The following is a 14,924-nucleotide window of genomic DNA, read 5'->3' on the forward strand; positions in this document are numbered from 1 at the left end:
CTGACAATCTCATCATCCACTGAATCACTTTGTCACAAAATGCATTTTTCTGCTCAGAAAGCTTGTTTCTGACATTCTAAGAGCTCAAATAGAGCATTTTAGTAATGAACAGTGTTCTTTGTCAAAACTGACATTCTCATCATCCACTGAATCACTTTGTCACAAAATCCATTTTTCTGCTCAGAAAGCTTGTTTCTGTCATTCTAACAGCTCAATTAGAGCATTTTAGTAATGAACAGTGTTCTTTGTCACAACTGACATTCTCATCATGCACTGATGCACTTTGTCACAAAATGCAGTTTTCAGCTCAGAAAGCTTGTTTCTGACATTCTAAGAGCTCAAATAGAGCATTTTAGTAATGAACAGTGTTCTTTGTCACAACTGACATTCTCATCATGCACTGATGCACTTTGTCACAAAATGCAGTTTTTCAGCTCAGAAAGCTTGTTTCTGACATTCTAACAGCTCAATTAGAGCATTTTAGTAATGAACAGTGTTCTTTCTCAAAACTGACAATCTCATCATCCACTGAATCACTTTGTCACAAAATGCATTTTTCTGCTCAGAAAGCTTGTTTCTGACATTCTAAGAGCTCAAATAGAGCATTTTAGTAATGAACAGTGTTCTTTGTCAAAACTGACATTCTCATCATCCACTGAATCACTTTGTCACAAAATCCATTTTTCTGCTCAGAAAGCTTGTTTCTGTCATTCTAACAGCTCAATTAGAGCATTTGAGTAATGAACAGTGTTCTTTGTCAAAAGTGACATTCTCATCATCCACTGAATCACTTTGTCACAAAATGCATTTTTCTGCTCAGAAAGCTTGTTTCTGACATTCTAAGAGCTCAAATAGAGCATTTTAGTAATGAACAGTGTTCTTTGTCACAACTGACATTCTCATCATGCACTGATGCACTTTGTCACAAAATGCAGTTTTCAGCTCAGCAAGCTTGTTTCTGACATTCTAACAGCTCATTGAGAGCATTTCAGTGATGAACAGTGTTCTTTGTTAAAACTGACATTCTCATCATCCACTGAATCAGTTTGTAACAAAATGCATTTTTCTGCTCAGAAAGCTTGTTTCTGACATTCTAAGAGCTCAATTAGAGCATTTTAGTAATGAACGTGTTCTTTGTCAAAACTGACATATTCTCATCATCCACTGAATCACTTTGTCACAAAATGCATTTTTCTGCTCAGAAAGCTTGTTTCTGACATTCTAAGAGCTCAAATAGAGCATTTTAGTAATGAACAGTGTTCTCTGTCACAACTGACATTCTCATCATGCACTGATGCACTCTGTCACAAAATACAGTTTTCAGCTCAGAAAGCTTGTTTCTGACATTCTAACAGCTCAAATAGAGCATTTTAGTAATGAACAGTATTCTTTGTCAAAACTGACATTCTCATCATGCACTGATGCACTTTGTCACAAAATGCCGTTTTCAGCTCAGAAAGCTTGTTTGTGACATTCTAAGAGCTCAAATAGAGCATTTTAGTAATGAACAGTGTTCTTTGTCAAAACTGACATTCTCATCATCCACTGAATCACTTTGTCACAAAATCCATTTTTCTGCTCAGAAAGCTTGTTTCTGTCATTATAACAGCTCAATTAGAGCATTTTAGTAATGAACAGTGTTCTTTGTCACAACTGACATTCTCATCATGCACTGATGCACTTTGTCACAAAATGCAGTTTTCAGCTCAGAAAGCTTGTTTCTGACATTCTAACAGCTCAATTAGAGCATTTGCGTAATGAACAGTGTTCTTTGTCAAAAGTGACATTCTCATCATCCACTGTAACACTTTGTCACAAAATGCATTTTTCTGCTCAGAAAGCTCAAATAGAGCATTTTAGTAATGAACAGTGTTCTTTGTCACAACTGACATTCTCATCATCCACTGATGCACTTTGTCACAAAATGCATTTTTCTGCTCAGAAAGCTTGTTTCTGACATTCTAAGAGCTCAAATAGAGCTATTCAGTAATGAACAGTGTTCTTTGTCAAAACTGACATTCTCATCATCCACTGAATCACTTTGTCACAAAATCCATTTTTCTGCTCAGAAAGCTTGTTTCTGACATTCTAAGTGCTCAAATAGAGCATTTTAGTAATGAACAGTGTTCTTTGTCACAACTGACATTCTCATCATGCACTGATGCACTTTGTCACAAAATGCAGTTTTCAGCTCAGAAAGCTTGTTTCTGTCATTCTAACAGCTCAATTAGAGCATTTTAGTAATGAACAGTGTTCTTTGTCACAACTGACATTCTCATCATGCACTGATGCACTTTGTCACAAAATGCAGTTTTCAGCTCAGAAAGCTTGTTTCTGACATTCTAACAGCTCAATTAGAGCATTTGAGTAATGAACAGTGTTCTTTGTCAAAAGTGACATTCTCATCATCCACTGAATCACTTTGTCACAAAATGCATTTTTCTGCTCAGAAAGCTTGTTTCTGACATTCTAAGAGCTCAAATAGAGCATTTTAGTAATGAACAGTGTTCTTTGTCACAACTGACATTCTCATCATGCACTGATGCACTTTGTCACAAAATGCAGTTTTCAGCTCAGCAAGCTTGTTTCTGACATTCTAACAGCTCATTGAGAGCATTTCAGTGATGAACAGTGTTCTTTGTCGAAACTGACATTCTCATCATCCACTGAATCAGTTTGTAACAAAATGCATTTTTCTGCTCAGAAAGCTTGTTTCTGACATTCTAACAGCTCAAATAGAGCATTTTAGTAATGAACAGTGTTCTTTGTCAAAACTGACATTCTCATCATCCACTGAATCACTTTGTCACAAAATCCATTTTTCTGCTCAGAAAGCTTGTTTCTGTCATTCTAACAGCTCAATTAGAGCATTTTAGTAATGAACAGTGTTCTTTGTCACAACTGACATTCTCATCATGCACTGATGCACTTTGTCACAAAATGCAGTTTTCAGCTCAGAAAGCTTGTTTCTGTCATTCTAACAGCTCAATTAGAGCATTTTAGTAATGAACAGTGTTCTTTGTCACAACTGACATTCTCATCATGCACTGATTCACTTTGTCACAAAATGCAGTTTTCAGCTCAGAAAGCTTGTTTCTGACATTCTAACAGCTCAATTAGAGCATTTGAGTAATGAACAGTGTTCTTTGTCAAAAGTGACATTCTCATCATCCACTGAATCACTTTGTCACAAAATGCATTTTTCTGCTCAGAAAGCTTGTTTCTGACATTCTAAGAGCTCAAATAGAGCATTTTAGTAATGAACAGTGTTCTTTGTCAAAAGTGACATTCTCATCATCCACTGAATCACTTTGTCACAAAATGCATTTTTCTGCTCAGAAAGCTTGTTTCTGACATTCTAAGAGCTCAAATAGAGCATTTTAGTAATGAACAGTGTTCTTTGTCACAACTGACATTCTCATCATGCACTGATGCACTTTGTCACAAAATGCAGTTTTCAGCTCAGCAAGCTTGTTTCTGACATTCTAACAGCTCATTGAGAGCATTTCAGTGATGAACAGTGTTCTTTGTCGAAACTGACATTCTCATCATCCACTGAATCAGTTTGTAACAAAATGCATTTTTCTGCTCAGAAAGCTTGTTTCTGACATTCTAACAGCTCAATCAGAGCATTTTAGTAATGAACGTGTTCTTTGTCAAAACTGACATATTCTCATCATCCACTGAATCATTTTGTCACAAAATGCATTTTTCTGCTCAGTAAGCTTGTTTCTGACATTCTAAGAGCTCAAATAGAGCATTTTAGTAATGAACAGTGTTCTTTGTCACAACTGACATTCTCATCATGCACTGATGCACTCTGTCACAAAATACAGTTTTCAGCTCAGAAAGCTTGTTTCTGACATTCTAACAGCTCAAATAGAGCATTTAGTAATGAACAGTGTTCTTTGTCACAACTGACATTCTCATCATGCACTGATGCACTTTGTCACAAAATGCAGTTTTTCAGCTCAGAAAGCTTGTTTCTGACATTCTAACAGCTCAATTAGAGCATTTGAGTAATGAACAGTGTTCTTTGTCAAAAGTGACATTCTCATCATCCACTGAAACACTTTGTCACAAAATGCATTTTTCTGCTCAGAAAGCTTGTTTCTGACATTCTAAGAGCTCAAATAGAGCATTTTAGTAATGAACAGTGTTCTTTGTCACAACTGACATTCTCATCATGCACTGATGCACTTTGCACAAAATGCATTTTTCTGCTCAGAAAGCTTGTTTCTGACATTCTAAGAGCTCAAATAGAGCATTTTAGTAATGAACAGTGTTCTTTGTCAAAACTGACATTCTCATCATCCACTGAATCACTTTGTCACAAAATCCATTTTTCTGCTCAGAAAGCTTGTTTCTGACATTCTAAGAGCTCAATTAGAGCATTTTAGTAATGAACAGTGTTCTTTGTCACAACTGACATTCTCATCATGCACTGATGCACTTTGTCACAAAATGCAGTTTTCAGCTCAGAAGGCTTGTTTCTGACATTCTAACAGCTCAATTAGAGCATTTGAGTAATGAACAGTGTTCTTTGTCAAAAGTGACATTCTCATCATCCACTGAATCACTTTGTCACAAAATGCATTTTTCTGCTCAGAAAGCTTGTTTCTGACATTCTAAGTGCTCAAATAGAGCATTTTAGTAATGAACAGTGTTCTTTGTCACAACTGACATTCTCATCATGCACTGATGCACTTTGTAACAAAATGCAGTTTTCAGCTCATAAAGCTTGTTTCTGTCATTCTAACAGCTCAATTAGAGCATTTTAGTAATGAACAGTGTTCTTAGTCACAACTGACATTCTCATCATGCACTGATGCACTTTGTCACAAAATGCAGTTTTCAGCTCAGAAAGCTTGTTTCTGACATTCTAACAGCTCAATTAGAGCATTTGAGTAATGAACAGTGTTCTTTGTCAAAAGTGACATTCTCATCATCCACTGAATCACTTTGTCACAAAATGCATTTTTCTGCTCAGAAAGCTTGTTTCTGACATTCTAAGAGCTCAAATAGAGCATTTTAGTAATGAACAGTGTTCTTTGTCACAACTGACATTCTCATCATGCACTGATGCACTTTGTCACAAAATGCAGTTTTCAGCTCAGCAAGCTTGTTTCTGACATTCTAACAGCTCATTGAGAGCATTTCAGTGATGAACAGTGTTCTTTGTCGAAACTGACATTCTCATCATCCACTGAATCAGTTTGTAACAAAATGCATTTTTCTGCTCAGAAAGCTTGTTTCTGACATTCTAGCAGCTCAATTAGAGCATTTTAGTAATGAACGTGTTCTTTGTCAAAACTGACATATTCTCATCATCCACTGAATCACTTTGTCACAAAATGCATTTTTCTGCTCAGTAAGCTTGTTTCTGACATTCTAAGAGCTCAAATAGAGCATTTTAGTAATGAACAGTGTTCTTTGTCACAACTGACATTCTCATCATGCACTGATGCACTCTGTCACAAAATACAGTTTTCAGCTCAGAAAGCTTGTTTCTGACATTCTAACAGCTCACATAGAGCATTTTAGTAATGAACAGTGTTCTTTGTCAAAACTGACATTCTCATCATCCACTGAATCACTTTGTCACAAAATCCATTTTTCTGCTCAGAAAGCTTGTTTCTGTCATTCTAACAGCTCAATTAGAGCATTTTAGTAATGAACAGTGTTCTTTGTCACAACTGACATTCTCATCATGCACTGATGCACTTTGTCACAAAATGCAGTTTTCAGCTCAGAAAGCTTGTTTCTGACATTCTAACAGCTCAATTAGAGCATTTTAGTAATGAACAGTGTTCTTTGTCAAAAGTGACATTCTCATCATCTACTGATGCACTTTGTCACAAAATGCAGTTTTCAGCTCAGAAAGCTTGTTTCTGTCATTCTAACAGCTCAATTAGAGCATTTTAGTAATGAACAGTGTTCTTTGTCACAACTGACATTCTCATCATGCACTGATGCACTTTGTCACAAAATGCAGTTTTCAGCTCAGAAAGCTTGTTTCTGACATTCTAACAGCTCAATTAGAGCATTTGAGTAATGAACAGTGTTCTTTGTCAAAAGTGACATTCTCATCATCCACTGAATCACTTTGTCACAAAATGCATTTTTCTGCTCAGAAAGCTTGTTTCTGACATTCTAAGAGCTCAAATAGAGCATTTTAGTAATGAACAGTGTTCTTTGTCACAACTGACATTCTCATCATGCACTGATGCACTTTGTCACAAAATGCAGTTTTCAGCTCAGCAAGCTTGTTTCTGACATTCTAACAGCTCATTGAGAGCATTTCAGTGATGAACAGTGTTCTTTGTCGAAACTGACATTCTCATCATCCGCTGAATCAGTTTGTAACAAAATGCATTTTTCTGCTCAGAAAGCTTGTTTCTGACATTCTAACAGCTCAATTAGAGCATTTTAGTAATGAACGTGTTCTTTGTCAAAACTGACATATTCTCATCATCCACTGAATCACTTTGTCACAAAATCCATTTTTCTGCTCAGAAAGCTTTTTTCTGTCATTCTAACAGCTCAATTAGAGCATTTTAGTAATGAACAGTGTTCTTTGTCACAACTGACATTCTCATCATGAACTGATGCACTTTGTCACAAAATGCAGTTTTCAGCTCAGAAAGCTTGTTTCTGACATTCTAACAGCTCAATTAGAGCATTTGAGTAATGAACAGTGTTCTTTGTCAAAAGTGACATTCTCATCATCCACTGAATCACTTTGTCACAAAATGCATTTTTCTGCTCAGAAAGCTTGTTTCTGACATTCTAAGAGCTCAAATAGAGCATTTTAGTAATGAACAGTGTTCTTTGTCACAACTGACATTCTCATCATGCACTGATGCACTTTGTCACAAAATGCAGTTTTCAGCTCAGCAAGCTTGTTTCTGACATTCTAACAGCTCATTGAGAGCATTTCAGTGATGAACAGTGTTCTTTGTTGAAACTGACATTCTCATCATCCACTGAATCAGTTTGTAACAAAATGCATTTTTCTGCTCAGAAAGCTTGTTTCTGACATTCTAACAGCTCAATTAGAGCATTTTATTAATGAACGTGTTCTCTGTCAAAACTGAGATATTCTCATCATCCACTGAATCACTTTGTCACAAAATGCATTTTTCTGCTCAGAAAGCTTGTTTCTGACATTCTAAGAGCTCAAATAGAGCATTTTAGTAATGAACAGTGTTCTCTGTCACAACTGACATTCTCATCATGCACTGATGCACTCTGTCACAAAATACAGTTTTCAGCTCAGAAAGCTTGTTTCTGACATTCTAACAGCTCAAATAGAGCATTTTAGTAATGAACAGTGTTCTTTGTCAAAACTGACATTCTCATCATGCACTGATGCACTTTGTCACAAAATGCCGTTTTCAGCTCAGAAAGCTTGTTTGTGACATTCTAACAGCTCAATTAGAGCATTTTTGTAATGAACAGTGTTCTTTCTCAAAACTGACAATCTCATCATCCACTGAATCACTTTGTCACAAAATGCATTTTTCTTCTCAGAAAGCTTGTTTCTGACATTCTAAGAGCTCAAATAGAGCATTTTAGTAATGAACAGTGTTCTTTGTCAAAACTGACATTCTCATCATCCACTGAATCACTTTGTCACAAAATCCATTTTTCTGCTCAGAAAGCTTGTTTCTGTCATTCTAACAGCTCAATTAGAGCATTTTAGTAATGAACAGTGTTCTTTGTCACAACTGACATTCTCATCATGCACTGATGCACTTTGTCACAAAATGCAGTTTTCAGCTCAGAAAGCTTGTTTCTGACATTCTAACAGCTCAATTAGAGCATTTGAGTAATGAACAGTGTTCTTTGTCAAAAGTGACATTCTCATCATCCACTGAAACACTTTGTCACAAAATGCATTTTTCTGCTCAGAAAGCTTGTTTCTGACATTCTAAGAGCTCAAATAGAGCATTTTAGTAATGAACAGTGTTCTTTGTCACAACTGACATTCTCATCATGCACTGATGCACTTTGCACAAAATGCATTTTTCTGCTCAGAAAGCTTGTTTCTGACATTCTAAGAGCTCAATTAGAGCATTTTAGTAATGAACAGTGTTCTTTGTCACAACTGACATTCTCATCATGCACTGATGCACTTTGTCACAAAATGCAGTTTTCAGCTCAGAAAGCTTGTTTCTGACATTCTAACAGCTCAATTAGAGCATTTGAGTAATGAACAGTGTTCTTTGTCAAAAGTGACATTCTCATCATCCACTGAATCACTTTGTCACAAAATGCATTTTTCTGCTCAGAAAGCTTGTTTCTGACATTCTAAGAGCTCAAATAGAGCATTTTAGTAATGAACAGTGTTCTTTGTCACAACTGACATTCTCATCATGCACTGATGCACTTTGTCACAAAATGCATTTTTCTGCTCAGAAAGCTTGTTTCTGACATTCTAAGAGCTCAAATAGAGCATTTTAGTAATGAACAGTGTTCTTTGTCAAAACTGACATTCTCATCATCCACTGAATCACTTTGTCACAAAATCCATTTTTCTGCTCAGAAAGCTTGTTTCTGTCATTCTAACAGCTCAATTAGAGCATTTTAGTAATGAAGAGTGTTCTTTGTCACAACTGACATTCTCATCATGCACTGATGCACTTTGTCACAAAATGCAGTTTTCAGCTCAGAAAGCTTGTTTCTGACATTCTAACAGCTCAATTAGAGCATTTGAGTAATGAACAGTGTTCTTTGTCAAAAGTGACATTCTCATCATCCACTGAATCACTTTGTCACAAAATGCATTTTCTGCTCAGAAAGCTTGTTTCTGACATTCTAAGAGCTCAAATAGAGCATTTTAGTAATGAACAGTGTTCTTTGTCACAACTGACATTCTCATCATGCACTGATGCACTTTGTCACAAAATGCAGTTTTCAGCTCAGCAAGCTTGTTTCTGACATTCTAACAGCTCATTGAGAGCATTTCAGTGATGACCAGTGTTCTTTGTCGAAACTGACATTCTCATCATCCACTGAATCAGTTTGTAACAAAATGCATTTTTCTGCTCAGAAAGCTTGTTTCTGACATTCTAACAGCTCAATTAGAGCATTTTAGTAATGAACGTGTTCTTTGTCAAAACTGACATATTCTCATCATCCACTGAATCACTTTGTCACAAAATGCATTTTTCTGCTCAGAAAGCTTGTTTCTGACATTCTAAGAGCTCAAATAGAGCATTTTAGTAATGAACAGTGTTCTTTGTCACAACTGACATTCTCATCATGCACTGATGCACTCTGTCACAAAATACAGTTTTCAGCTCAGAAAGCTTGTTTCTGACATTCTAACAGCTCAATTAGAGCATTTGAGTAATGAACAGTGTTCTTTGTCAAAAGTGACATTCTCATCATCCACTGAATCACTTTGTCACAAAATGCATTTTTCTGCTCAGAAAGCTTGTTTCTGACATTCTAAGAGCTCAAATAGAGCATTTTAGTAATGAACAGTGTTCTTTGTCACAACTGACATTCTCATCATGCACTGATGCACTTTGTCACAAAATGCAGTTTTCAGCTCAGAAAGCTTGTTTCTGACATTCTAAGAGCTCAAATAGAGCATTTTAGTAATGAACAGTGTTCTTTGTCACAACTGACATTCTCATCATGCACTGATGCACTTTGTCACAAAATGCATTTTTTCTGCTCAGTAAGCTTGTTTCTGACATTCTAAGAGCTCAAATAGAGCATTTTAGTAATGAACAGTGTTCTTTGTCAAAACTGACATTCTCATCATGCACTGATGCACTTTGTCACAAAATGCCGTTTTCAGCTCAGAAAGCTTGTTTGTGACATTCTAACAGCTCAATTAGAGCATTTTTGTAATGAACAGTGTTCTTTGTCAAAACTGACATTCTCATCATCCACTGAATCACTTTGTCACAAAATGCATTTTTCTGCTCAGAAAGCTTGTTTCTGACATTCTAGCAGCTCAATTAGAGCATTTTAGTAATGAACAGTGTTCTTTGTCAAAACTGACATTCTCATCATCCACTGAATCACTTTGTCACAAAATGCATTTTTCTGCTCAGAAAGCTTGTTTCTGACATTCTAAGAGCTCAAATAGAGCATTTTAGTAATGAACAGTGTTCTTTGTCACAACTGACATTCTCATCATGCACTGATGCACTTTGTCACAAAATGCAGTTTTTCAGCTCAGAAAGCTTGTTTCTGACATTCTAACAGCTCAATTAGAGCATTTTAGTAATGAACAGTGTTCTTTCTCAAAACTGACAATCTCATCATCCACTGAATCACTTTGTCACAAAATGCATTTTTCTGCTCAGAAAGCTTGTTTCTGACATTCTAAGAGCTCAAATAGAGCATTTTAGTAATGAACAGTGTTCTTGTCACGAAATGGTGTGGACAGAACCCAGATGCAGGCAGACGAAGGTTTAACAAAAAACTTTATTAAATAAAACACCCGCAATGGGGAAAAACAAGAACAAAAACACACTAGAAAACAAACACTAGAAACAAAACACTTCACAAAACCGAAACAGGAAACAGGGTAGTCCAACAAGACGAGAAACAGGGGATACTACCGTGAGCGTTGATACAAACACCAACATCAGACAAAAGATAAAGACAATGCACCAACACTGAACAGAGAGAAACTGAGACCATATAAAGGGAGACACTAACGAGGAGTGATTACATGGGGAGAGTGGTTACAGCTGATGGGAATAAAACCCTAATTAAAGTGAAACACCAAACAGACGATCGGAATGAAACCCTTAGGAAATTACCAGAGATAGGAGGGTGGGGCTGAGAGACATAACAGGAAGACACGTGGCATCACGTAACAACATAAAGCCACATGTCTCCACACATAACACAACAGAAATCCGAAAGACGTAGCAATGTCATGACTCTGCCCAGGGAGCTTGAAAGCTCGAGACAGGAAGGACAGAGTCCTAACATTACCCCCGCCCCCAGAAACGCCCCATGGCGTCTCAAGGGAGAAACCTCAGCGGGCCAAAACACAAAAGCACAAAGACAAACACCACAAGCACAACACAGAACAAACTAAAGGGAACATAAGGGAGGCTATGAAGGGGTTCGGGTGGGTCAACAAAAACAACAAACATGGGAGGGGGGGTGGGGGAATGGGAGGCCAAACCTTGGGGACACCAGAAAAGGGTGGGACAGGTTGAGGAGACTTGAAACAACCGGACGAGACCGGCGGGGACTTGAAACAACCGGACGAGACCGGCGGGGACTTGAAACAACCGGACGAGACCGGCGGGGACTTGAAACAACCGGACGAGACCGGCGGGGACTTGAAACAACCGGACGAGACCGGCGGGGACTTGAAACAACCGGACGAGACCGGCGGGGACTTGAAACAACCGGACGAGACCGGCGGGGACTTGAAACAACCGGACGAGACCGGCGGGGACTTGAAACAACCGGACGAGACCGGCGGGGACCTGAAACAACCGGACGAGACCGGCGGGGACCTGAAACAACCGGACGAGACCGGCGGGGACTTGAAAAGGCTAGGGAGAGGTGTGTGTCCAAGGGCGAAAAAAGTTTGAGGTGATGCCGGCCGGAGAACAGGCTGAGGCACCGGCTGGAAATCCGCCTGCGGAAGGGCAGGTCTGGATGCCGGAAAGGCAGGTCCTGACGCCTGCGGAAAGGCAGGTCCTGACGCCTGCGGAAAGGCAGGTCCTGACGCCTGCGGAAAGGCAGGTCCTGACGCCTGGGGAGAGGCAGGTCCTGACGCCTGGGGAGGGGCAGGTCCTGATGCCTGCGGAAGGGCAGGTCCTGATGCCTGCGGAAGGGCAGGTCCTGATGCCTGCGGAAGGGCAGGTCCTGATGCCTGCTGAAGGGCAGGTCCGGCCGCCTGCTGAAGGGCAGGTCCGGCCGCCTGCTGAAGGGCAGGTCCTGTTGCCTGCTGAAGGGCAGGTCCTGATGCCTGCTGATGGGCAGGTCTGGACGCCTGCTGATGGGCAGGCCTGGACGTCTGCTGATGGGCAGGCCTGGACGCCTGCTGATGGGCAGGTCCTGAAGCCTGCTGAGAGGCAGGTCCTGACGCCTGCTGAGAGGCAGGTCTGGAAACCTGCGGAGAGGCAGGTCTGGAAACCTGCGGAGAGGCAGGTCTGGACGCCTGCTGGATCGCTGGCTGTGAACCCGGCTGGAGAACCGGCAGGAGAGCCGGCTGGGCTGGGTCACGTGCCCTCCTCCGTTGCCTCTTCCTCTTCTGCCGAGCCAATTGCCTTGTAGTCGGCTGGAGGAAGGAGGTGAAGGACGGGGCTTGCTCCGCGTTGGAGGCCTCCGAAGAGGACCCCCAGGACTCTCTCCTTCCACGCTTGCCCTGAAGACTGGTAGGTGACGGAGAGGTTGCAGGGTCCGAGGCTGATGGTGCGGTGGTGGTCACCACCCCAAGCTCCAGGGTATGATCCTCGGGGATGGGGCCCAACGGAGAAGACAACCTCGGACAGACGGAGACACTGGGCTCCGGTCGGCTCATGGCGAACTGGAGCACACCCTCGAAGCCAAGCGGTCTCAGCCTCCTCATCTCCGCAGGCGATAGGGGGTCCCTCAGTCCGCTGTTGAATGCCGCCGTCACCTCTTCCTCCCCGAAGAGCTCCTCCACTGCGGCTTCCAGGAACCTGTCCAGGTACTCGTCCCGGTCCAAGTTCCCCTGGCGAATGCTGGAGAGGGGACCAGGCTGGCGAGGCCTTGCAGGGAAAATCGCCGCCTGCTGGGTTCTTATGGGTTGGTGCATTCTGTCACGAAATGGTGTGGACAGAACCCAGATGCAGGCAGACGAAGGTTTAACAAAAAACTTTATTAAATAAAACACCCGCAATGGGGAAAAACAAGAACAAAAACACACTAGAAAACAAACACTAGAAACAAAACACTTCACAAAACCGAAACAGGAAACAGGGTAGTCCAACAAGACGAGAAACAGGGGATACTACCGTGAGCGTTGATACAAACACCAACATCAGACAAAAGATAAAGACAATGCACCAACACTGAACAGAGAGAAACTGAGACCATATAAAGGGAGACACTAACGAGGAGTGATTACATGGGGAGAGTGGTGACAGCTGATGGGAATAAAACCCTAATTAAAGTGAAACACCAAACAGACGATCGGAATGAAACCCTTAGGAAATTACCAGAGATAGGAGGGTGGGGCTGAGAGACATAACAGGAAGACACGTGGCATCACGTAACAACATAAAGCCACATGTCTCCACACATAACACAACAGAAATCCGAAAGACGTAGCAATGTCATGACTCTGCCCAGGGAGCTTGAAAGCTCGAGACAGGAAGGACAGAGTCCTAACAGTTCTTTGTCAAAACTGACATTCTCATCATCCACTGAATCACTTTGTCACAAAATCCATTTTTCTGCTCAGAAAGCTTGTTTCTGTCATTCTAACAGCTCAATTAGAGCATTTTAGTAATGAACAGTGTTCTTTGTCACAACTGACATTCTCATCATGCACTGATGCACTTTGTCACAAAATGCAGTTTTCAGCTCAGAAAGCTTGTTTCTGACATTCTAAGAGCTCAAATAGAGCATTTTAGTAATGAACAGTGTTCTTTGTCACAACTGACATTCTCATCATGCACTGATGCACTTTGTCACAAAATGCAGTTTTTCAGCTCAGAAAGCTTGTTTCTGACATTCTAACAGCTCAATTAGAGCATTTTAGTAATGAACAGTGTTCTTTCTCAAAACTGACAATCTCATCATCCACTGAATCACTTTGTCACAAAATGCATTTTTCTGCTCAGAAAGCTTGTTTCTGACATTCTAAGAGCTCAAATAGAGCATTTTAGTAATGAACAGTGTTCTTTGTCAAAACTGACATTCTCATCATCCACTGAATCACTTTGTCACAAAATCCATTTTTCTGCTCAGAAAGCTTGTTTCTGTCATTCTAACAGCTCAATTAGAGCATTTGAGTAATGAACAGTGTTCTTTGTCAAAAGTGACATTCTCATCATCCACTGAATCACTTTGTCACAAAATGCATTTTTCTGCTCAGAAAGCTTGTTTCTGACATTCTAAGAGCTCAAATAGAGCATTTTAGTAATGAACAGTGTTCTTTGTCACAACTGACATTCTCATCATGCACTGATGCACTTTGTCACAAAATGCAGTTTTCAGCTCAGCAAGCTTGTTTCTGACATTCTAACAGCTCATTGAGAGCATTTCAGTGATGAACAGTGTTCTTTGTTAAAACTGACATTCTCATCATCCACTGAATCAGTTTGTAACAAAATGCATTTTTCTGCTCAGAAAGCTTGTTTCTGACATTCTAAGAGCTCAATTAGAGCATTTTAGTAATGAACGTGTTCTTTGTCAAAACTGACATATTCTCATCATCCACTGAATCACTTTGTCACAAAATGCATTTTTCTGCTCAGAAAGCTTGTTTCTGACATTCTAAGAGCTCAAATAGAGCATTTTAGTAATGAACAGTGTTCTCTGTCACAACTGACATTCTCATCATGCACTGATGCACTCTGTCACAAAATACAGTTTTCAGCTCAGAAAGCTTGTTTCTGACATTCTAACAGCTCAAATAGAGCATTTTAGTAATGAACAGTGTTCTTTGTCAAAACTGACATTCTCATCATGCACTGATGCACTTTGTCACAAAATGCCGTTTTCAGCTCAGAAAGCTTGTTTGTGACATTCTAAGAGCTCAAATAGAGCATTTTAGTAATGAACAGTGTTCTTTGTCAAAACTGACATTCTCATCATCCACTGAATCACTTTGTCACAAAATCCATTTTTCTGCTCAGAAAGCTTGTTTCTGTCATTCTAACAGCTCAATTAGAGCATTTTAGTAATGAACAGTGTTCTTTGTCACAACTGACATTCTCATCATGCACTGATGCACTTTG

The sequence above is a fragment of the Barbatula barbatula genome (genome assembly GCF_947034865.1).
Source record: "Barbatula barbatula genome assembly, chromosome: 14".
In the NCBI taxonomy this organism is placed as follows: Eukaryota; Metazoa; Chordata; class Actinopteri; order Cypriniformes; family Nemacheilidae; genus Barbatula; species Barbatula barbatula.